Here is a 25669-nt window from a genome sequence, read left to right on the forward strand (position 1 = left end):
ATCACACAAAGGGCCTCATGCAGAGAGCATCGAATTTTCAAATTGGCGAATTTCATAAAAAGTAGCTTTTTTGGAGAGTTTTATTCTCCATATGCAGAAAAGTTCGAATTCTGCTATGTTTAACATGGATGCGTGTGGCGAGTTTAAATGGGAAAGATGCGCGCTTCAGAAATGTGTAAAGAAAAAATCGCGCATTTTTTGTCCCCTTTGCTATAGGCGGCGAGCGCCATCTTATTGCCAACTTTTCCTGGCGCGGCAAAAATGAGAAAATCGCGCCATTTTCCTGGCGCGAACAGCCGCTACATGCCGTTCGTACCTCTCTGCATTCGGAGAGTTTTAAAAATGGCGAGATGGAGGTTCTCGCCAGCCGCAGGGCGAGTTTTAGAAATAGAAAAAAAAAATTGGCGCGTTTTTCGTAACTCGCCATTTTCTGCAGTTTTCTGCGCGAAATTGTACAAAAAATGGCGAATTTTGAAATAACGATGCTCTCTGCATGAGGCCCAAAGACTGTATTGAAGAACTGACGATAAGGTGTAGTGTAGTTTTCAGTCTATCCTGTTCTCACACAGGAAGCCTATGCTCCTCTTCTTCATACTGGTTGCCAGCTCAATTGATTTTAGAGCGAGACCTCTTCAGGGCCCGAGTGGTCTGTAATGCATTTGAAAGTAATGCATTGCACGCCTCTCTGGCATCGAAAGAGTAAAAAAAATACAATAATCTGCTCCATATTTCTGCCATTTGGATATATATGAAGAATAATGCCAACACAGAGCAGCAATGTTGCTTTAGGAAATCTGGAAAAACTAAAATGAATGAGACCAAAAGGTGTGGTCCAAATATTGCCAATTTAAAAAGAAATACAAATATTTTCAAACTCCATAGAAGCCAATAAGAGAAATAATGATTGGGATGAGGGAGGCGATAGCATAGTTTCTACCAGTAAGAGACACTGAAAATAGAACAGATTTCATGTGGCACATGAAAAAACAGGAACCCTGATTCAAAAGCAATGTAATCGTGGCTTTTCCCTTGCCTCAGATATTATGGCTTACATATAATATAACCAAAAAAGGGAGCGACTCTTCCGCTCAGCCTAGTACTAATATCAATAACAAGGTAGTAACAGGGTGGATCCCAAAATAACCCGAAAAAGTTCCTATATCTATATTTAATAAACCTAGAAAATCACTCATGAACATACAAAGTGTAGTGTACTAAAATCCTCCTGGGAAGTGGGTGCCACCTATAAGTCAATTGGCATACATATCAATAAACAAATTTGGTTTATTGATATGTATGCCAATTTACTTATAGGTGGCACCCACTTCCCATGAGGATTTTAGTACACTACACTTTGTATGTTCATGAGTGATTTTCTAGGTTTATTAAAAGTTTATGTCAGCTGATGGTTAGCCTCATTTATTTGCTGGGGACATTTATATCCCATTGAGTAATTTCTCACCCATTTGCTTACCACAGTGAGTGCTAGATATAGGAACTTTTTCAGGTTCTTTTGGGACCCACCCTGTTAATAAGTGTTACATATAATATATACTATTCAGTGAGGGCCTGAATTGTTCTGATGTATACGCCATGTTACGGAAGGCAAAAAAAAGTTACGCAGTATTATGAAGAAGCACGTGTCCCTATATAAACAAGCCAAAAAGAGACAAATGCAAAATACAAAGGTGTTTTCCCTTTTAAGCACTGGAGCTGAATTATTAGAAATGAGTTAATCTTCCTGATATAATATGTGCCTCATTAACTAGAAAAAAGATCAAATATATAACAATGAAAATGGAATAGTTGAATTTGGTATAACACTCCAAAGAAATGTGTTTGCTTTGTAGAACAAAAAAAAAGAAAGAAAGAAAGAAAGGTGAATCATCGCACTGCAATGCATGTCAGCTATTCATACGCACAGAAACGTCTGCACACCAAGCTATAAAAATAACAACGTACAAAGGATATTATTTTCTTCTGCCAACTTAAAAAAAAGTAATTACCCACCCCACCACCATAGTCTTTCCTGACGGATGTTTACATAAAAATAATGTAGGTCAAGTAAACTTAAGTTTCAATTTGGCTTTTCTTTCAAGGAAACATTAGTGTGAAAACCTTCCACTGGGAATGTATTTAATGCAGAGAACATGGGTCCAAAAGAGAGATGATAAGCAGGAGTGTCTTCGTGTGTAAAGAAACAGTTGTTCCAAATTTGTTTTTTTCAAAACATGCAATTTGAAAGTATTCACCCTTGTTTAGCAGATCTCTTGGGCAGTGACTTTAACAACTACTGTAATCAGCTACAATCTACCACAAAAGCCACACATAATTACTGCAAATATCACATGCCTACCAAGTGGGAATGCAAAACCAAGGCTGGATCATTATCACACAGGCGACCTGGAGGCTGTCAGTTCTATGGCAACCCAACACACAGTATCTCATAATTGCAATGGCCATCTCTAACATACCTGCTCATTTCAGTTAGTACAGTTGATCAATGATATGAAAGCGAGTAAGGGGTTATTAATAAACAATTATATTAAGATATTAAAGAAACACATTTTTTTTTAAATACACCAAATGTTTGCATTATATTTATTTTCTACAATACTAGAAATGTAAAAGGCAATGCCACTGGTTTAAGACCAGCCTCACCCACTGTTTAATATCAGGAGGTATTTTAAAGATGGCAGAACAGATACAATGTTAGGCTTCTCTCAGGCCCCTATTTATTATGCTCCTTGCTTGATGATATTTCAGCCCAATTTAAATGAACAGAGCTTAAATATGTCTAGGGGGAGGATGGCTTCACAACATATTGAATAGAGGCCTCTGTTCCCTATTTGTGACTAAAATCTATGCATGTGCCTGACTGCCAGACTTCACCCAGCTATAGGTGCAACCACAACACTGCTCCTTCTCTCATTTTGAATCCCCCATACAGCTTACAAGGCAATGCACTGTCTGCCTCTCTGGTCCATACCTGGCAAATCATCATTTATTTACAAAGTACCAATAGTGAGACAAACCAGACAGTACGCCCAATAATTACTAGGAATACTCAGATACGGTTGTTGCATGAGATTGCCTTTAAGACAATATACTGTACTGTATATATCTGAAGTATATCTGCAATTGGGGCTTTGTGACCCTATTTTGAAAGCTGCACTATAATTATAAGTTACAGCAGCGGTTTCCAACCTGGTTAAGGAACCCTATAATAATATTGTGAATTTCTGTGGAACCCTAACTGCCTCTAATAGCGCTTCAGAGATCAGATGCATTGTAAGGAACCCCAACTGTCTCTAATAGTGCATCTGAGATCAGATGCATTATAAGGAACCCCAACCCTCTCTAATAGTGCGTCTGAGATCAGATGCATTGTAAGGAACCCCAACCCTCCCTAATAGCGCGTCTGAGATCAAATACATTGTAAGGGACCCCAACCCTCTCTAATAGCACGTCAGAGATCAGATGCATTGTAAGGAACCCCAAACCTCTCTAATAGCATCTGAGATCAGATGCATTGTAAGGAACCCCAACCCTCTCTAATACAGTACAGTATAGCAGTGGAAATTCTCCCCTACAATTTTTTAGCCTGCTACCTAGCCTTATCATGATTCTTTATTACTGACCCATTGGTGTCTCACAATAAACCACCAACAGTTATAGTGCAATAGATGATATATCTATCTGTCTAAGACATGCAAATGAGCATACAGTATTATTTCCATTTGCTATATGCTTTACTGTGGAGGGTTTTTGTCACTTTTTTTTTACCCACCATAACTTAACTAAGTGTAGTGAAACCTATCCCATGCTTCATTTTGCAAAGCCAGTGTAACCAACCCAACACTGATGAGACCCATTAAGCTCAAAACGGATGTCTGTGGGTGGGTTTACTGGCTACGCATCTTAACCCAGGCTGTGCTAAAAGCTGTGAAATGCAGCAAGCATAAGCGTATAGGGGACCATGTTATATGGTTTTGAAGCAAAATGTGGCACTGTGTGCTCATTTGCATGTAATTTCCCAGAATCCCTTGTTGCAGTGGAAGCACTGTGCGCTGGGTGATAATCGTGAAAGGCAGGGTTGCAGACATGTCTAAGACATGCAAATGAGCACACAGTAATTTCCATTTGCTTTATATATATATATATATATATATATATATATATATATATATATATATATATATCAAAATGTAAGTGCTCGTTCAAAGTATCCAATTATTAAGATAGCACAATGTAAATTCAAACCCAATATAAGGTATATATGGCAATATATGCTGAGGATATATATCAAATATAACAGGAGTGAGAATGTGTTAAAATAAAGTGTTAAAACAAAACACATCTATAAAGGTGAGAATAAATTCACATAAAACAAAATTAGTGATATAAAGTCCACATAAATGTCCGTGAAAAAAATATGTGAAAAAATAATAATAAAGATCCAAAGCCGTGACTTCTCCGAAGCCTCTCAAATGATGAACCACATGCATGGTAATATAACAGAAAAAAGAGAAGAAAGGCGTGTGCCACATAGCATAAATCTGTGTATATTTATTATCAAAAATACAATGATAAAATAGCACACTCACAAGTGTAGCTAGAATAAAAGCATTCAGAGTCAGTCAATCTCTTGCGAGATGATACTCATCTGGAACATCTCCTGCAGCATCGGGAAACTTCGCATCAGACCTCCGAGGGTAGTGTAGAAACAAATGTCCCAATTCCAACCTTACAGCCTCCAGAGTGTCAGTAAGGCAATAGGAATGAATAGCAACAGTATTGCTACGTTGTATCTAATTTATCTACAACCCAAAATTGAAACAGGCTAGTGTTTCGATACACAAGCCGCTCGTGGCAACGTAGTAACGTAATACGTCTCAACATACGGGTCCCTACACGTTTCGTCACAGCACGCGACTTTGTCAGGGGGAAAAGGTGTCAGACTATCCGTCCACCTTATAAAGCCGATATTAGCCGTTAGAATCAGATGTTCACAATTGTACACACTTGGCACCCTTAAACAAGCAGTATTAAACGATTCTAGAACCTTTTGCAATAGAATAAACTTATAAACAAACATCGGAGTATAAATACTTATATAGATGCACATGATGCTAGTGCATTAACACCCAAATAAGGATAAGCACAAACAGAAACCAATAATAAAACAGATATTACTAGTGAACACAAAATATATATATATATATTACATATATATATATGTATGTATATATATATATATACCTCCTAATTATTGTTATATCACACAAAATAGAATGAAAAGATAAAACAATCTTTCCTCAAAAATATTAATGCAACCAAGCATAAAAATATGAACAAATTACATAATAAAACAGATCAGTATATAACAATATCATAGAGAGATTTTTCAATCTTAAAATAAAATAGTGCCTTCACATATGACACCAGTGTTTAAAACCAGGATGAGGAGGGCTGAGATAAAGTCTCAACAGCTGTATATATGTACATGTTCTTATTCATGAATGGAATGGTATAAATGGGTGGCGAGGGGAGGAGAGAGGAGGAAGCACGCCAACGGAGATTCGGACGGCGGAGTCCTGCGAGTATTGGACTTCCCCCCCGCAATATTTTGGGGAAGCAGAGTTGTTACATTTATATATTTCCCTCATGTGAGAGGGTCTTTATCAGGGGTGGCCAACTCCTGTCCTCTACGGCCACCAACAGTAGGGTAACCAGATTTCCAAAAGTAAAAACCAAGACACGTTAAAAAAAATGATTTATTCTCCCATCTCTCTCGTCTCTGCTTTCCCGACTCTCTTCTCTCTTCTATTTCTTTACTGCATCCATGCATATCTCAGCTGGTTTTTTTCTTAAATTAATATAGTTCTCATGTATACTGTTTACTTTAAAAATCGAAACAGTGGGTACAGGAGCATATATATACATGCATTCTCTAACAGTAGATATGGGAAGAAGTCAGTACAAGGCAGTAGGCACACAACATTCAGAGATCATAACATTTTGAGCCCACCTGAGACAATCATAACGAAAAGGTGAAATTGATGGGAATAGTATCCAGTTTGGGATTTATTGGTTACAATATGTTTTCTAAGGAGAATGAAAAAAATAATCTATTACGCAACATTTGAAGCACTTTGATTTCCTGATATAGTTTCCCCAAAACGGTTATAAAGTATTGCTGCTGTGAAATATACTGTAGTACAAATGACATGACGTGTCCCCATGCATGCCAGAAATGTTTGTAGAATTCCTAGAACTGAATGTTTGCTATTTAACACTGAATTCCACAAATGCTTGCAGCCCATTATTGAATGAAAGGACCCAGGCACAGGCATAGAAGCAGATGAGGACAGAAGGTGGAGTCAAGAGTCAGAATTAGGACACTACTGTCCTGAACATAAATCATTTCACTAGGGAGTGGTTTTCAATGCATTGCACGCCCAACAAGATAGAAATGGTTAATCCCTAGAAAAGAGCTTAGTAATATCATTACTGGTAATCCTTGAAATACTCTTGTTCTATGATTTTCACAAGATGATTTGATTACAGGGAAAGTATTTACACAAAACTATAATTAACTAAAGCTTTTGCATGATGTATGCACAGAGGCTACACTTTAATGCATGAGTTTACATAAGTATTACATGTTTTGGGGATCTGCTTAAAAGGAACATGTTAAAATATTATGCAAATCTGCATATATATCTGAACGCTTCTAACCGGTTACTATGTATTTAAAGAACAATCCTGAAAACATGGGAATGACAGATTATGATAATAATGCCTTGCATCTAATGGTTTTTAACCACACCAAAAATTAAATATATAGGGGCTAATTCCATATCAGCAGAAGCAGATAATCCGGACGTTTTTGGCTGAAATTCCCCATTGACTCGAATAGGGAAAATAATCCGATACCAGCCAAATCAGCCATTTCGGCTAATATATAATAAACCCTTACTGTGAGGAAATAACTGCCCAGTTGGCTAATAACGATTGCTAGCATTGACAAATAATGCACACAATTGTAATATCAGGCCTGGTAGCACATTCACATTTGTCTAATATTTTCATAAGGACAATGGTGCTATCATGAGCTGGAATTTAGAGAAACTCAGCATTATCATGCAGCACAACACTAGGAAATGTTAACACTTTTTACTTTTCGACCTGCAATGGTACTTTAAATGGAACAAAAGAACACTTTGATCTAACTTCATTATAATATGTCACTATTTAGTGTACTGTACATTTATATCTTGACAGGTACTTGACTGACTGGTATCTATTTCCAGCACTGGGGTGTGTCATTGCTGGTTATATTTTCTTTTCTGCACTGTATTGAATGGCATTTGGTAGTAAATTGCTAAAGCTATTACTGGCATATTACAGATGCCACAACTGTTATGGAAAAAAAAGAACATGAAAAATATTCAAAAATAACAACATATACTTCTTGGTAAGTTTTGGAAACATAAATATTTAGATTGTAAACGCCCCTCGGCAGAGCTTGCTTGTGCTAGAATGTGCTTGTATGTTTGATACACTTTGTCGTATTATAATTCCCCGTATTGTAGTGTCTCTCTTTTTAAAGCGGCACATGCATTGTTGACAGTATTTAAATAAAAAATAAAAAACCTCCATCCATATTGCACCTACATATATGAAAACACCTGTGAATCACTATATATTTAGAATAAAAAAATGTGTCTTTTAAATATAAAGAGCTGCACCTTTTATTCATTAAATAAATAACAGAACAGCAGAAAACGTTTTTCTTGGAACTGGATAAATATCGTGATTATCCAATATTATTTGTTAAGTGGCACTAAAGAGATGCAAAGTCAATACATTGGGAACATTTCACATATGTTTTTTTTTTAATAAATTCAGAGGAACATATATTCTGCCTGATTGCATTAAGATTTTATTGTTGTTCCTGTCTTTAGAAAATGTGATAAAAAAGTTTGTATTGTGCTGTAGGTAAATAAATAATGCATTGTGTGGTTCTTGAGTGTGTGCCCGGTTTGGGCAACCTATTTTTGTACAATATGCCTAATACCGATCTTTTGGAATACTGGATATGTTTTTAAATCAGGAGCCACGCTCAGACCACGTTGTAGCGGATCGCACTATAACGATGTTGAGCTGCATACCTTGTATTTCCAGTAACACTCATAACAGGAAGCTACTTGACTAAGGGTAAGGGCATTGTCTTTTTATTTTGTGAGTCCCATGTTGTGGGTCTGCTGCAATCCCACACCGGCATACTAATGGTCCAGAAGAGAAGCCCGTTCTATCAGCGTGGTAAAGTGTAGTGGCTGTCCCCTCTCAGCATGGTAAAGTGTAGTGGCTGTCCCCCTGTCAGCATGGTAAAGTGTAGTAGTTGTCCCCCTGTAAGCGTGGCAAAGTGTAGTGGCTGTCCCCCTGTGAGCGTGGTAAAGTGTAATGGCTGTTCCCCTGTCAGTGGGGTTGTAAGGAATCCGCTCCTGGGTTTTGCTGAAACCTTGTCCTTACAGAACCTTGCAGCTTGTAGGAAAACCTTCCCTTGTACCTGCAATCAGAATCACCTGCTTCTGCTCTTGAATTGAAGCCTGCTTCATGCTGCCTCCTGTGCAGCTCTCTCTCATTGGCTGTCTGTTCTATTTAACTCCTGCCCCGCCCACCAGGAAGTGGCTGGTCATAGACTTTCTAGTAACTGTGTTTGCCACAGCCTGTGTTGGGCCTGCCTGGCCTTCTGTCTTAGTTCTCAGTTACTGGCAGACTCCACCGCGCGGCCGCGGTTACACTGAAGCCTCAGTGTTTCTGTCCTGTCTGCAGTACCTGTTCTGTTTTCTCTCCTGCAGAGGCCTACATCGGTGCTTCCAGATACCTGCTGCATATTCTCCTTGTAGAGGCCTGCATCGTTGTTACCTGCTGCTATCTCCTGCTCCCAGTGGTCTCCACTACTCTCAGCTGTACCCGGCTAGGGGGTGCTGTTATGTGCTGACGCACTGGATCCCCTACTCTCTCCTGCAGAGGCCTACATCGGTGCTTCCGGATACCTGCTGCATATTCTCCTTGTAGAGGCCTGCATCGTTGTTACCTGCTGCTATCTCCTCCTCCCAGTGGTCTCCACTACTCTCAGCTGTACCCGGCTAGGGGGTGCTGTTCTGTGCTGACGCACTGGATCCCCTATTCTCTCCTGCAGAGGCCTACATCGGTGCTTCCGGATACCTGCTGCATATTCTCCTTGTAGAGGCCTGCATCGTTGTTACCTGCTGCAAATCTGCTCCCTGCTGCAAATCTACTCCCAAGCGTCCTGTTGCCAAACCCCAGCATGGATATTGTTTACCCAGCCTTCTCCTATCCTGACCCCAGCTTGTCCACGGATTATCCTGCCTTCTCCAGTCCCGACCCTGCTACGTACGACCACGGAATTCGTAACCCGGATCAGGCTTCGTGGTCTAAGGTCGGTGTATATCTTTCCCCACCTCAGCCCCGCGGTCCGGTCCAGGTTTGTGGTGAGCATGTCCTTTACAGGGGTAAAGTGTAGTTGCTCTCCCTCTGCCAGCAGGGTAAAGTGTATTGGCTGTCCCTAAGTCAGTGTGGTGGAGGATAGCTGCTCTTCCCCTGTTAGCATGGTAACGTGTAGTGGCTGTCCCCCTGTCAGCGTGGTGAAGGATAGTGGCTGTCCCCCTGTCAGTGTGGTAAAGGATAGTGGCTGTCCCCCTGTCAGCGTGGTAAAGTGTAATGGCTATCCCCCTGTCAGCAGGGTAAAGTGTAGTGGCTGTCCCCCTGTGAGCGTGGTAAAGTGTAGTGGCTGTCTCCCTGTGAGTGTGGTAAAGTGTAGTGGCTGTCCCCCTGTCAGCGTGGTAAAGTGTAGTGGCTGTCCCCTATCAACGAGATAAAGTGTAGTGGCTGTCTCCCTGTCAGCGGGGTAAAGTGTAGTGGCTGTCTCCCTGTGAGCGTGGTAAAGTGTAGTGGCTGTCCCCCTGTCAGCGTGGTAAAATGTAGTGGCTGTCCCCCTATCAACGAGATAAAGTGTAGTGGCTGTCCCCCTGTCAGCGGGGTAAAGAGTAGTGGTTGTCCCCCTGTCAGTGGGGTTAAGTATAGTGGCTGTCCCCCTATGAGCATGGTAAAGTGTTGTGGTTGTCCCCCTGTCAGTGTGGTAAAGTGTAGTGTCTGTCCCCCAGTCAGCTGCCCTATATGTCAGGAGTAAAGCGTTTCCGAAGAACTGGCATTTTAGTAACTAGTCGGAGGGTTATAATAATTGGACCTCCCAAAATAACCTCTGCAACCTGAGGTCAAAGTGTCATGGGAAGGCGTTAAACTATATGCTTATTTACTCACCCACGGTACCACTACTTTTTTTTCATGAATAATCTTACCATTTCTTTTTAAAATTGTGGTAGATTTATTTTATTTGGAATGCTGTTACATGTTGTTTTTGGTCTAAATTCCCATGGTTAATGACTATGCAACTACATTAACACTCAGGAAATACTTAATGCTGAGAGGACTATAATTCATACAGAATGGGTGCCTAAATCATTTTCTGCATGGATTAGTATCTGAGGTCTAAATCTACAGGACAAAGTTAAAGTGTTACACAACACACCCTTATCCCCTAGAAAAAGAAAGTGTTTTATTGTATACCATTAAATATTAACATCATTATGTAACTTGAAGATTTTTCAACATCCCCATTATACAAAAGTCTTACATGAAGACTTCTTACAGTTGGGAAACCATTTTTTTCTCTCTCCCATAATCCTATTGAATTGTTTACTGGACACAAATAATTATTATCTTGCAACGTTTTAGACCTGTAATGTATTGCATTGTACATCAATTCCCTAATATATTTTGTCAATGTAGTAGAAAAAGTACGTTGAATTTTGAAACCATAAAAGCTTTTCCTATTAGTTAAAAAAACAAACCTCTTCCCTAAAAAATAGAAAATAACCAAACATGAGACAATTCCCAACAATAAAGTCAACGTTATCATTTTCACTTTACAGCTTCTAAACTATACATTTTAAAGCAAATGCTTTGAACTACAGATCCTGGATTCACTATGTTTTTTTCCCCAGTGTTTAAAATCCTGATTTCCTTCATCTCTAGCATTGCAGGTTACCATGGTACCATTAAGGCTGCGCTTATAGTACTGGCTACGGCGCACAGCGCCATCGCTATTACTTGAAGTTAGTTGCGGGTGCCCATAGTGGGCGTGACCGCGACACAGCGACCAAAATCACTGTAGTCAAGAGAATGAGATTTATAGTGGCGGCAGCAGCAGCGTGACATCTGCAGCACGTGTGTGGTTCAGCCAATGAGGGCGAACCATTCATGGCCACGCCTCCACCACGCCCCCTGTCACCCTCCCGCACCAGAGTGCAGGAATCGCAGTAGCGACGGCTGACGTCAGCGGTCGCGTCGCCACAGTCAGTACCACTGTATAAGCGCAGCCTTAGACTGCACTAGACGCGAGAGAGAGCTCCATTTTTGACCTCCTTAATATTTAACCCTACTTAATATTTCAAACACTTCTATTATTATTATTATTATTATTATTATCATAGTTTATTTGTAAAGCACCAACATATTCTGCAGCGTGGTACAATGGCAGTACAGAGTTATGTATATTATATATACAGAATGACATAGCAAATAAAGACAAACAAGCGCAAACAGATACAAAAGGTTGAGAGCCCGGCTCGTGAGAATTGACAATCTAGAGGGGATAAGGGGCAATGTTGGAACAAAAGGTAAAGTGGCTGCTCATTGTGAGTATGCCTCAGGGTGGAGTATGAGTCAAGCGCAGAGCTAATCCCATTAAGGTTTGGGGGTGTGGATGTTAGGGGATGTTAGCATGGAGTTTGGTCCAGCCGCACAGCTGGTCCCAATATGGTTGGAGGGGGTGAGTTGGATGTTAGAGGTATGCCAGAAAGGCGTCCATGAAAAGGTGAGTTTTCAGGGAGTTTTGAACTGTCTGAATGCTGGGGGAGAGTCTGATGGTGCGTGGTATGGAATTCCAGAGAGAGGATGCAGCACGGGAGAAGTCTAGTAGGTGGAAGTGAGAGGGGGTAATTGAGGTATCCCATAGCAGTGTTGGCTCCAGTTGAAATACGCTCTACTGCGGCCCAATTGGTCAATTATGGACCAATTATATGTAGGGTACTTATATCCCATGGGAACCCTTTGCACAGTTGCTGTCCATTACAGGTAGACAAGGTGCAAAATATATAGCATATTCAGTGTAATCACAGTATGGTATAAATCGTGTTTTCATAGAATGTGAAGGTATAAGTAGTTAAGACATCTATATCAATATAAATCTAAGTATATACAAAAAAAAAAAACTATCTCCAAACTTACGTGAGGGCTGAATGGGGGACATGGATCACAGCTGAATAAATAGAATACATAATTACATAAATAAAAGTGATCACATTGTAATCTTTAAAAACTCAATATTGCTCAACAAAACTCAATAGATTACTCAATAGAAACCAAGTAAAAGCTCACAAAACAAAGTACATGATGGAGTACTAAAGACATGATAGAATAAGGTAAAACTCAATAGAACTCAAGATGACTTAATAAAACATAATGAAACTCAATGGGGCTGGCTGACGGATGAGGAGACACCAAAAAAATAGAAAGAGGTCACGTATAAAAAATTGGATTACTCGATAAATGCAGCCCGATCAATATCTGTGTTGAGACTTTTGGGGGTCATAGTGTGGAGTTTATGAATCGAAAAAGTCTCTCTTCGACAGAGTCTATTGAATCCGTTTCCTCCCGTGGTCTCAGATTGGATTGATTCTATTCCTTTTACAGTAAGGCCTGTGGGGTCTCTATTGTCATGTCGATTACAATTTGCTGACACTCCATGATTTAAAATCTAATTTCTGTATTTCTGCAATGCTCTAAAAAATCTGCATAGAAGGCTCCTTTTGGTTCTGCCTACATATTGTTTTTGGCAGGAGCATTCAAATACATATACCACATATATAGTGCAAAATCCCAATGGTTAGTGAGTAACCATGTGATTTGTAGCTGTGCTTAATTTTGCACTTGTCGTAATTAACATGGGCCTAGGATGTTTTTCAGGTCTTTACCTTTCCTGTATGTGACAGTGGGGTATTCCTGGAGGGTGATCTTCAGAATGGGATTTTCTTTTAGGATGTGCCATTGTTTTCTAAGAATGTTGTTAATTTTAGAGGCACCATCACTGAATGTGGTGATAAACCTAATGTTACTGTTTTTATTCTTATGAATCCCAAGTTTCTCTTGCTTGGTAACTTTTTCCTCTCCGCTAATTACGGTCCAAGTTTGCTGGTCTTTTTTCGTGGCTCAGATAAGAAAGTAGAACTGTAGTTCTTCACAATGAAGTGTTCTTCCATAATACTGGTTTCATTGATAAAGTCCTGTTCTCTAGTTCAGTTCCTCTTAAGTCTTTGGAATTGTCCAAATGGAATATAACATCCATTTCGCATGGTGGCTGCTCTTGACATTTAAAAACCCATTGCAGGCCACATTTTTTCTATACAGTTCGGTTTCAATTGAGCCATCACTGTTTTGAAATAGTTCAATGTCTAGAAATGCCATCAAATCCAAATCTCCAAAAAAGACAAATAGAACAGCGCACAATAATGTGTTCATCAAATAGTGACAATTCACATAAACGTGATTCATTAATAAGAAATATATAACTTTCTAACTTTCCCTGCAGAGGAGGATTGATCCCTCACCCAGAGAGAAAAGAAGCAGAATCCAGAAAGAAAAACCTATAGCGCAAAAGAAAGAAAATAGCCTGTAAGGATAATGGGTAAATCCCCACTTTGATGGTCCAAACTCACAGAATTCCTTCTTGATCTGGAGTTGTCAAATAGATCAGATACCGATACTGCTGAGCTACTTCTCACCTCCGTAGGACGTCATCCGAATGTTTTTTAGCGGAATATGTGGAGATTTGGCAAAAGGCAAACCATAGTGTGATCTGATTTAATACAATATTAAAACATAAAAATGCACATTACACTCACAAATTGATAGTAGATAATGTGCAGTTTGAGTTGTCTCAACTCAGTGGAGCAGAAGTCTGCTCTGCCTTTCTGTCTTGGCGTCCAGCGTCCACGGTATACAGCGCAGAATGCTTCCACGTCACGTGTAGTTTCCAATCTCGTCTCGCGATGTTATCGCGACCCACTGGTCTCTCACTCTCTCTTTGCGCAGTCTCTCACCCTACGCGTTTCGCACATGCTTCATCAGCTTCATCCTATGTAACAGAAACGCCAGATCAAGAAGAAATTCTGTGAGTTTGAACCACCAAAGTGGGGAATTACCCATTATCTTTCTTTTGTGCTAAAGGTTTTTCTTTCTGGATTATCCAAATCTACATTTGATGTGCAATGTAGGTTAAAATCATTATTATTCATTGTTTTTGTTATTGGGACAAGATGAGTGAGTGAATTAGTTTTTTTCCCAAACAATGTTTATTTGTTTTTCAGTCATATTCAGGGTGGGGGTTACAGAACAAAAGAGGGTAAAGGTGGAAGGGGGTCAACAATACAATTCAAAAATAATATTAATATTAACAGTCAAGATAATATTTAACCGTACTAATAACAAAATATGGGGGAGGGGGAAGGGAGACAGCAAGAGGCACTAGTGTTACTAATCCTAACAATCTTTCTACCTGAATTTGTTTAGATTGGTAAATTTTGTATTGCTGCTATGCCCTTATCCAGGGACTCCAGACCTTTTAAAATCTATCCGTAGAGAGTGAATTAGAATTTTAGTTGCATCATGAGTGAAAAGGGGCATATTCTACAGTAGCTCTCTTTCGGAGGTGGAGACCGCAAGACTTAGTGAGGGATTGAATATGAGGAATGAATGGGAGATCAGAGTCAAAGATGACCCTAGACGTTTGACTTGGGGTGTTGATGAGATTGTGGTATTAGTTCTTTGTTGGACATGCTAAACTTCAGGTATCGATGGGACATCCAGGAGAAGAATGCAAGGAGACAGTTATATCTCCTGAACAAAACATCACATATAAAGAATACAAACAAAACTAGAAAGGGCAAGAAAAGATCTTTAAAAAAAATAAAGAAGAAATAAAATGCCAAACACATGGCGATCAGCACGGACTGATTTCAAAACCTTGAAAAAGTAATAGGTTTCATAGTATTTTTTTTTTCATGATGAACTAGTGTCTTCAGTTTAATAAACGGACAAACAGAATGAAATGAAGGCTCCAACTGGGAAACTAAAACATAGAACAAAACACAAAGTAGATTCTTCTACATTTCTTTTTTATGTTATGCTTTCATATTATGCTTATTTGCATGAAAGAATCTACTTTAATCCTAAAGGCGCCACATATAAAGAGTCTGATTATTCATTTAAGGAATGTACACATATTTACAAGTTTTGACTAGTATATACATTTTCCAAAAGCCACAAGAGACATATTTCAAATGTGGCAATGTTTGAAACGAGCATGAATCCTTAATGTCACTACCTCTTTAAAAGAGAAACTATTGTTAGACATTTCATGATAATTCTATTCAATTAAATAGACAGAATTCCGCTTACTACATTCCACTGCTAGAAATGTAACCCCTTTAGTACTGGAAGTGCTAGCAACAGCATTCCAACACCCATCCAGCACCTAGGGGTACATATTCACTTTTTGTTGATTATTGGCTACATTACATTGACAGTTCCTCTATATCAGTGTTTCCCAACTCCAGTCCTCAGGGAACCCCAACAGGTCAGGTCTTAAGGATATCCCTGCTCCGGCACAGGTGGCTCAGTCAAAATGACTGGGCCGCTGATTGACCCACCTGTGCTGGAGCAGGGATATCCTTAAGACCTGACCTGTTGGGGTTCCCTGAGGACTGAAGTTGGGAAACACTGCTCTATATGTAACCCCCACACTCGATACTAAAGGGTAAATCTATACACTTTGGGCATTCCCTCCCTCAATAGTAAATGGTGAGCAGTGGTGGGCAGCCCCAGTCCTTAAGGGCCACTAATAGGTCAGGTTTTAAGGCTATCCCTGATTCAGCACAGGTGGCTCAGTCATTAACTGGGCTCAGATCCTAAAAGCACTGTTTTTACAGTGGTTGTTTTTGAGACACAGCCTTAGTCACATTGATAATAAATTAATTGGTAATAAAAAGGTAGTTCAAAAAGTATTATATTCCTTTTACCCTTTGGGTGCCCCTGGAAGTAGCCGCTATGTAATGGGTCTGGCACTCCAGGGGCCCCATGAACTTGTTGTCATTTCACGCCTCTTTGCTGCTCGTTTTCCAGGATATATCACGTTCTGCCATGCTATAGTAGACATACAGGGACATGGAAGAGCAAGACTCCTCCACTTCAGTTTCCGGACTAAATGACCTCGCGATCATGTGATCGCTCTCAGGCAACAAAAAGGTTGAATGTTCATCTTTCCTCGCTACATATTTAATTGTGAAATCCTCCATCGTTTTCAGTTTCTGAAAAATGGTGCGTGGTTATGTATCGCTCCACTTCTGAAATAGCTGCAGTATTCGTGATGCAGCCACGTGAGCCGTAACGAGAGCAGCCTGTATGTGCTTTGCTTTTTATTGAAGGACAATTAGGCCCCCAATTGGCATATTGTTTTATCATACAGGTTTGTGTAAATGATTTGAAATTATTCCAACCCAAGTGGCTTTTGACAAAGACGTTACCATTGTGTGAACAGTAGAACGAAAAAAGGACGAAGAAAAACGCAAAGTTTGCACGCAAAAAACGTGCTGGTTTCTATGACCTTGAAGTGCAGCAAGGTCACCGTTTCATACAATTGGGGGGATAGGCGACATTGTGCACCCCCTTTTTTAATAAAAATAACCCCAGCAAAAAGTTTTGCAAATTTAAGTAAAGGAGCATGCGAAGTGTTGTCAGCACATACAGTATGTCAGCTAGGTTAATAACTAGTGTATCCTTTACATTGCCATGGTATCTGAAATATTATTTGATCAGATATATTAATACTATGTTACTGACAATGCTAAAAACGTGGTTGTTTGCAGGTTGAACATGAATTGATAAGGTTGGTAGATTTGTGAAAAAACAGGCACATTTCAGCTATTTATCTGTCACTCTTCTGTCCTTTTTATTGTGCGTGCTATTGAGGTGTATACAGTAAGTGTAATGCAATAAAATACAATTTGCTGACACAATAAAATACATTTTAATAAATGTGAGGGTGTGTCGGATTTGAATTTGTTTATTAAACACACAGTGGTGATAGGTGTTACGGCTGAAGGAGTGGCTCAGTGAGTAACGTCACTGACCCTAAAAAACAGAGGACACCGAGGCTGAGGCTGCAGCCAGCTCCTTGAGACCTTGGGAAAGTCACTTTATCTCCCTGTGCCTCAAGCACTAAAAAGAAAGATTGTAAATTCATCGGGGCAGAGACTGTGTAAATATTCTACATACAATGTTGCTTACTGTACACTATAATGTAATTGTTTAGAGCTTTGAGTCCCTTTGGGAGAAAAGCACTATATGAAATAAAGTTATTATTGTGATATTTGGGTAGCATTGGCACACATACAGATGGATACATTTTCAATCTTTTCCCTGCTGGCCAAAATGTAATGTACAGCATGCTTATTATTACCATTTTTATGCAAAGCACATTTTATTCATAACTACTATTATTTAACAATTGCCAAATTCCCTATAATTTAAAGCAGTAATCTGCTCTGTTTGTCCAACATTGTTTGCCCCCTCTAATATCTCATGAAACTGATGATCCTGCTCTCAGGAACATTTTTTTTAAGCCTTATAAACTATTAAAGCCAACTGCAAACTAAAACTATGTGGCTTGGGGAATTAACTGGGTGTATTTTGGATGGGATTGATCCATCTTCTAGAGGCACTAAAAGCTATAAAATGTATTTTAAAAGAAACTATGTAGATTTGTATTTGGTGGAAATGTCAGATTTTTAATATTGTATCTATGGTATTATGCATCCTTACATTCATTTTAGATAGAATGAAAATGTTACATATGAAGAGATTTAGTTATATTGACTGGTTCTGTATGCTTTCTGCTACCGACCCATTGCTGTATTCAGCCTAGCAATAGACGGCTTTGTGTTACTTGCTTAACATATGGTATACAGTACTCCAGATGTTGGGGTCTACCTATCCAATTCTCACAGCGGCAAAACTGGAGGGGGAAAAAAGTGCATTGAAATTGCGCTAAATGCTTTAACCCTTTCAGTGACCGAGGTTTCTGACACCTCTGTGGCCCTCGACCCTCCAACATTAGCGATCACATGACTGATCTGATTACTCACGCGATCTCTGTCGTTTTCTTTTGGCGCCAGTGTGAGGCTGACGCCAGCGGCCATATTGTTTATTCCAGACAAAAGTTCAGATCCAGAGGTTTAAAAAAAGTCTCGTATTTTGGGAAATGCTCCAAATAACCACTGGGTTGAAATGATGATAAAGAAACAAAAAGCACAAATTCATACAGTACTTAAAGTACTTTAAGGCTTAGCAGTGTTTAGCAATTGTGGGCCTTTAAGTGTCATTTTTTTAAATTTTAGTCACTACATAACCACTACACAGTGCAGACCATGCAAAAGTATTTGACACACATGCTCACATGCTATTGCAAGAAATCATTTTATATAATCTTTCACATGTACAGCCGTTTTTACAGCATTTTTAATTAACAAGCTGATACAAATTGACACCAGTGTCCTTGGTTTTGGTGACTTGTGAGCACTAACACAACAGATCACTTGTTCAATTACTACATAGGGTCTATTAAATGTGAGGACTGTTAGATGATCAATTCCTTTCTCTCTCTTTTTTGATAAACTGTAAATGAAATGGACTTATGTCAATGTCCTGATATGAGCCACAACTTAGGCCCAAACTCGCTGAACTCCTTAAGGACATTTATTTAACGTAATGTTGGACCTCAGTTAATGTAATGGTAATGCTGTACTCCCCAAAGAAAGCATTGTTCATTTATGTTAATGTAACGTTAAAAAACCTAGCATTAGAAAAGCCAGCACTTAGGGAAAATGCGAATGAGCCACTAGAATTAGAATAACTGACTCGCTAAGCTCCATTAATGTTAACGTGAAAAAACAATGTAAGGTTATTTAAGCTAAACCCGGCGTAACTTGTCTATTGTATGTAGCCCTGGTAAGAAATGGGGCTATAGTTCTATCCTCCTCCTCGTATAATCCCTGGTAAGGGAAGGTTGCCAGGAGTTATCATGGGTTTCCCCCACTTCAAGCACTTGCCCTGAATGGTGGAGGTAGGTCACCTGACCCTGTGTCTAATCAAGAGACACAAGGGCGGTGCCTGCTGAGATCATAAAAGAGCAGTGCACTTCCTATTTAGTGTGCTGTCTGTGTCAGTGCAGAGTGAGTTAGTGTTAGGATTGAGCAGCTCATGATTAGAGCTGCTATAGTTATAGTTAGTGAGGTGGACCAAGTACCTCTCATCCTGTTTAGGGGGTGAGGGAAGAGCTAGCCCCACTCTGGATGCCTTTGGTCCAGAGTGGTGGCAGGGACCATCACAAGGGAGAACAGTAGTGGATTGTGCATCACTGTAACTGTCGGCTGCTGATGCTGCCCAAGAGAATAAAGGGACTGCTGCTTTTAAAGATAATCCTTGTGTGAGACTGGAATCTCTCAATCCCTGGGAGGGGGATTTCTGTGGTAGGGATTCCACCCTCATCCCTGGGGCTTACTACAGATGGAGGCTCTGCACCATTGAACGAGAACGAAGGCATTCACCCCAGTAACCTGTTCCTGTTGTCCCCCATGTCATCGCGGGAGACTCAGGCCCTCCTGTTGCCAGCAGGTATACACCACACAGAGACACCTAGCCAGACCCCAGAACACTTTAGGAAACCTGATCTGCTATTAGGGGGGGAGTATGGGCTATATGTATATTACACTGGTACAATAACATAACACCACCAAATAATTCATAGAACATTCTTTTTATATTATTGACCGTTTTCTGAGTATAACATTTGAGCTTATGGTTACAACAAATAGTTTTTTAGCTATTAAATCTACAAATGAATATATATTATAGATAAGTAAACAGTGTCTTGCTCAGCTAACATAGTCCAGGATTGACAACTCCAGTCTTCAAGGTACACTAAAAGGTCAGATTTTCAGGATATCCCTGCTTCAGCACAAGTGTCTCAATCAGCCATCTGTGCTGAAGCAGGGATATCCTGAAAACGTGACCTGTTGGTGGCCCTGGACGACTGGAGTTGCCACCCCTGTGTTAGACACTAGCAATTCATCAGCACTGACAGGGTAAATATGTGAGCAATACACAATCAAACATTACCCCTTTGTGTAACGATGCGCGGAACACGCCCCCTGCGGCGTGTTCCTTCCTTACCTGTTTACTTCTGATCGCCGCCCTCTGGCTGCGAGTCAAGATCCTGTGTCTTTAAGGATTTACCAGAATGCAAGATGGCGTTGCTTGCTTCAGAATCCTTAAAGACACAGGATCTTGACTCGCAGCTAGAGGGCGGCGATCAGAAGTAAACAGGTAAGGAAGGAACACGCCGCAGGGGCGTGTTCCGCACATCGTTACAGTAAAATCCTGCCCTCTTCCTCCTGACAGGAAGTAAGCCTCTTTTTGACTTTCTCTTTGCTATTTAGTAATTTGCTGCCTGCCCTGGTGCCTGCTAGTACTACCATCGCATGCTGTTCCTGCCTGGATCTCCTTGGGACCTTTACTCATCTCCTTTGGATTCCGAAAGACTGGGACAGTCACTCATTTACTACTGAGGTTAGTTTACCGTAGGGTAGTGTAGGACCTGCTGATTAGGGTTTACCTTGACTTGGTAGCAGGCTTACAATACTTTGGCTAAAGTATTCAACTAAAGAACCCTTACTTTGAACTTAGTATTTGCTGCACTCTTCTGTTACCGGCACTATGCCTTTAAGGAGGCTGGACGTCCTCCAAGAAGCTTTTCCCTTGTGGATGTGACCTTGTGCTCTGGACTCTTTCCTCCCCGGCTCCTTCCACGTTCCTAGTTCCCTGTTCCTGTTCCATGTTCCTAGTTCCTGGTTCCCGTTCCAGACTCCTGTGCTGAAGCGTTGGCTTTTCCCCACGTTGGTGCCTGAGAACACGCGCATCCCCGCTCTGCTGCCAGAGCATGCGCACACTTGCAGCTGGGCTAGTCGTGTCTCTGAGCTTGGCTCCGCACCTCCGGACGCGTCCCGCATTCTCATGTGCGCGGCGACTACGTGCGCCGATCCCCAGCTGCGCGGCAACTCACTCCCATTCGTGTCTCCTGCGGCTTCCCCACCTCACTATCGGGTCCCTTCCTTTCTCTCGCTTGTGTGGGGAGCACAAGCGTAACACTTTGGGACTAAAAGGGCTGGCAATGAATTACACTGCAGCATGTCTATGCATTTGTAATTGATATTTACAATCAAGATGTGATTCGTAAAAACATTTATTTGGAGTACTAAATACATTAGTTCAACAATTGTATTTAAATCTAATTTGCTTGCTTTTGCCTGCTTGTTTTGCCTAACAGGTATAGTTTATGAATATTTGACCCTCTTTGTCCTTGTCAAAGTGTAGTTCTAGTACAAGCCATTGTAGTAATTTTACACTCAGGTACACCAAGTTATAACAGGACACTACAAAATCATTGAAATATTTCTAATTTCAGAATACTGTTTAAGATTGTAACTTCGATACATTGAAATAAGTGCTAATGCTCTGTTATCAAACCCAGAGACTGAATGTCCTCAGAAATACAGTAATATATATATATATATATATATATATATATATATACATATATACATATATATACACACACACACACACACACACACACACACACACACACACACACACACACACACACACACACACACACACACACACACACACACACACATATCAAAACAAGCAGAAATAGAAGTAGCGCCTCTAAAGTATCCTGATAAAAAATGAAGGGCCTTATGCAGAGAGCATCGTTATTTCGAAATTCGCCATTTTTTGTACAATTTCGCGCAGAAACCGGCAGAAAATGGCGAGTTCCGAAAAACGCGCCATTTTGTTTTTTCAATTGCTAAAACTCGCCTCGCGGCTGGCGAGAACCTCCATCTCGCCATTTTTAAAACTCTCCGAATGCAGAGAGGTGCGAACGGCATAAAGCGGCTGTTCGCGCCAAAAAATGCCGCGATTCTCGCATTTTTGCCGCGCCAGGAAAAGATGGCAAGATGGCGCTCGCCGCCTATAGTAAAGGGGAAAAAAAGGCGCGAATTTGTTTTTACACGTTTCTGAATCGCGCATCTCGCCAATTTAAACTCGCCACACGCATCCATGTTAAACATAGCAGAATTCGCACTTTTCTGCATATGGAGAATAAAACTCTCCAAAAAAGCTACTTTTTATGAAATTCGCCAATTTTAAAATTCTATGCTCTCTGCATAAGGCCCGAAATCTTAGAAGAACCAGTTGCTAATCATGAATGTGCTTAGCGGGGCGGCTAGATGTAGGCTAATACACTATGATACAGACAATAAAATAATACAATAATAGTGCAATCTTTTGACACTAGAACCCTATAAAAAATATATGAAAAAATCAAAAAATGAATTTAATATGTAAAAAATGTAGAAAAAAATGTCAAAAAATAAAAATGAAGATTAAAAAACCTTTAGTACATAAAGTCCTGTTCCGATGGCACAGACTCCAGGTTCTTGCAGCCCGTTTCGAAGGGATCACCAGTCCCTAATGATATCTAGAAAAAAGAAAAAAACAGGCGCACACCTAGTGCATTACCATAATAAAAATGTATTAAAGGAACATAAAATCTATAAAATGCCCACTCACAAAGGTACAGCAATAAATAGCGTGTATGAGATAGGCTCTCATGTGCCAGCATCTCAAGCACCAGCGTCCGGCTCAGATCAGTGGCGTCGTCACGTGGACCTCCTTCATGCAGCAGGAACCGGAAATGGAATCCCTCGCCTTTGGTGTTCAGTGTGTACAGCGAAACAGGTCCCACCAGGAAACAGAGTCTAGGGCGTGGCTAGATTGCGGCCGCCATTTGCCCACGAACACTGCTGTTACTTGCACAGAGATTTTTGGCTCTCGTGTGCGCTTGTCGCGGCCATTGCTCAGCTGTACTGAGGACTCTCAAGACTCTGTTTCCTGGTAGGACCTGTTTCGCTGTACACGCTGAACACCAAAGGCGAGGGATTCCATTTCCGGTTCCTGCTGCATGAAGGAGGTCCACGTGACGACGCCACTGATCTGAGCCGGACGCTGGTGCTTGAGCTGCTGGCACATGAGAGCCTATCTCATACACGCTATTTATTGCTGTAGCTTTGTGAGTGGGCATTTTATAGATTTTATGTTCCTTTAATACATTTTTATTATGGTAATGCACTAGGTGTGCGCCTGTTTCTTTCTTTTTCTTTTTTATATATATATATATATATATATATATATATATATATATATATATATATATATATATATATATATATATATATATATATATATATATATATATATATATATATATATATATATATATATATACAGTGTTCGACAAACCTATACATTTGCTCGCCCCGGGCGAGTGGATTTAGCCCCCGGGCGAGTAAATATTGGCCCAAGCAGCACACGTTTGGTACTAGGCGGCGAGTAGATTTTTTTGTGTGGTGAGTAGATTTTTTGGTGATTTGTCAATCACTGTATATATATATATATATATATATATATATAAAATAGAAGAAAAAAGCGCCCAATCCTAGTGCATTACTGTGCAAAAAATGGTTTAATTCCCAATAAAAGGCTCATAAAATGAACTCACAAACATAAAAGATAAAAAAGCATTGTATGAGTAATACTCTGCTACTCTGCTCCGTGACACCACCGCATCCAGTACAGCCCTCGTGTATCTCTGTCAGCAGGAACTCACGTCATCAGGCTCCTCACAGTATTCTTTCCCCGGGAACACACCTCCAGATAGTTTAGGTTCCCACCGGGGACAATGTTTGCGGATCCTTTGGAGCATGAGTATTACTCATACAATGCTTTTTTATCTTCTATGTTTGTGAGTTCATTTTATGAGCCTTTTATTGGGAATTAAACCATTTTTTGCACAGTAATGCACTAGGATTGGGCGCTTTTTTCTTCTATTTTCTATGCAGGTGGAGAGGGAGGTCGTTGTGCCCTTTAAAGAAGCAGCCTTTTTCCTGTCAGTGCTTTTCTGTTTCTTGCATTTTTTGGACTTCATTTGGACTTCAAAGGATTTGTGACAAAAGTTTGTTATTGGGTCCACAGCACATCTTTTTATAACTATATATGCATTTGGTGAACGTATTGATTGCACAGTTAAATATTATTATTGTCATTTAGGTTTTTTATATATTTATACATTTTCTGATCATTTATTATTATACTATTGCTGTCACACCATACCCAAGCGCAGTCCTTTTCTGTATATATATATATATATATATATATATATATATATATATATATATATATATATATATATATATATATGTATATATATGTATATATATATATATATATATATGTATATGTAGAGGTATCAGTACCGTGTTAGCCGAGCTTCAATAATCAAAAAATAAATAGATGATTTCGTTAGCCACAGAACGGTATCATCTATTTATTTTTTGATTATTTATATATCTTTATATATATATATATATATATATATATATATATATATATATATATATATATATATATATATATATATATATATATATATATATATATATATATATATATATATATATATATATATATATATATACACATATATACACACACACATATATATATATACACATATACACACACATACACACACAATTACCTTTTTGTGTTTGTCTTTTTTCCCTCCCTTTCCACCCACACTATCCATTAACCAGACCAATAGTTACAAAAATCAATCCATTGTAAAAAAATTCTTCCTATATAAGGTGATGTGGGCGGCTGTATTACAGGATTGTTACCTGGCTACACATTAAAAGGAATGAAGCAGCCAATGCTGGATTTAAACTACGATGGGGAATTTAAAAGCCACAAGTAACAAAGATTATGCTTGGACACACACACACACACACACTATTGTATTAAAATTGAGGTCTCAGTCAATTCCAGATCTAATGTATTCAAGAGAAAAAGGGGCTTTATCCTGCACACTCACCAACGGATCCGCAGTTTTAACACACACACACACACACACACACACACACACACACACACACACACACACACACACACACACACACACACACACTAAACCGGGGGGTGGTAATCAATGAGCTCAATATGCAAATGTATTGTATATTTATAGGAGGATGAACAATCACAATTAGCGTTAAACATGTTTAGAGAATGGTAAAATGACAATTAGTTTGCATGCCTTACACCCTGGTGACCACAAAGCTCCGTCCACCATCTTAGAAGAGGGCAAAACCTAATCTGCCCTGTTAATGGGGGTGTTATAATGGTCTGCACATGTGCATTCACTGCAGTGAGGCTGAAACTGCCATTTGTATGTACGGTAATGCCCACAGTTTAGCAAAAACTCTAGTGATAGTCTACACAG

General features: G+C 39.7%; 1 protein-coding gene across 5 annotated transcripts in view; it reads right to left on the reverse strand.

Moving 5' to 3' along the window:
- Positions 1-25669, reverse strand: part of DYNC1I1 (dynein cytoplasmic 1 intermediate chain 1) — a 576993-nt gene that overhangs the window by 61912 nt on the left and 489412 nt on the right. The window lies entirely within an intron of this gene.

This window comes from Ascaphus truei, chromosome 2 (assembly GCF_040206685.1).
Source record: "Ascaphus truei isolate aAscTru1 chromosome 2, aAscTru1.hap1, whole genome shotgun sequence".
NCBI lineage: Eukaryota > Metazoa > Chordata > Amphibia > Anura > Ascaphidae > Ascaphus > Ascaphus truei.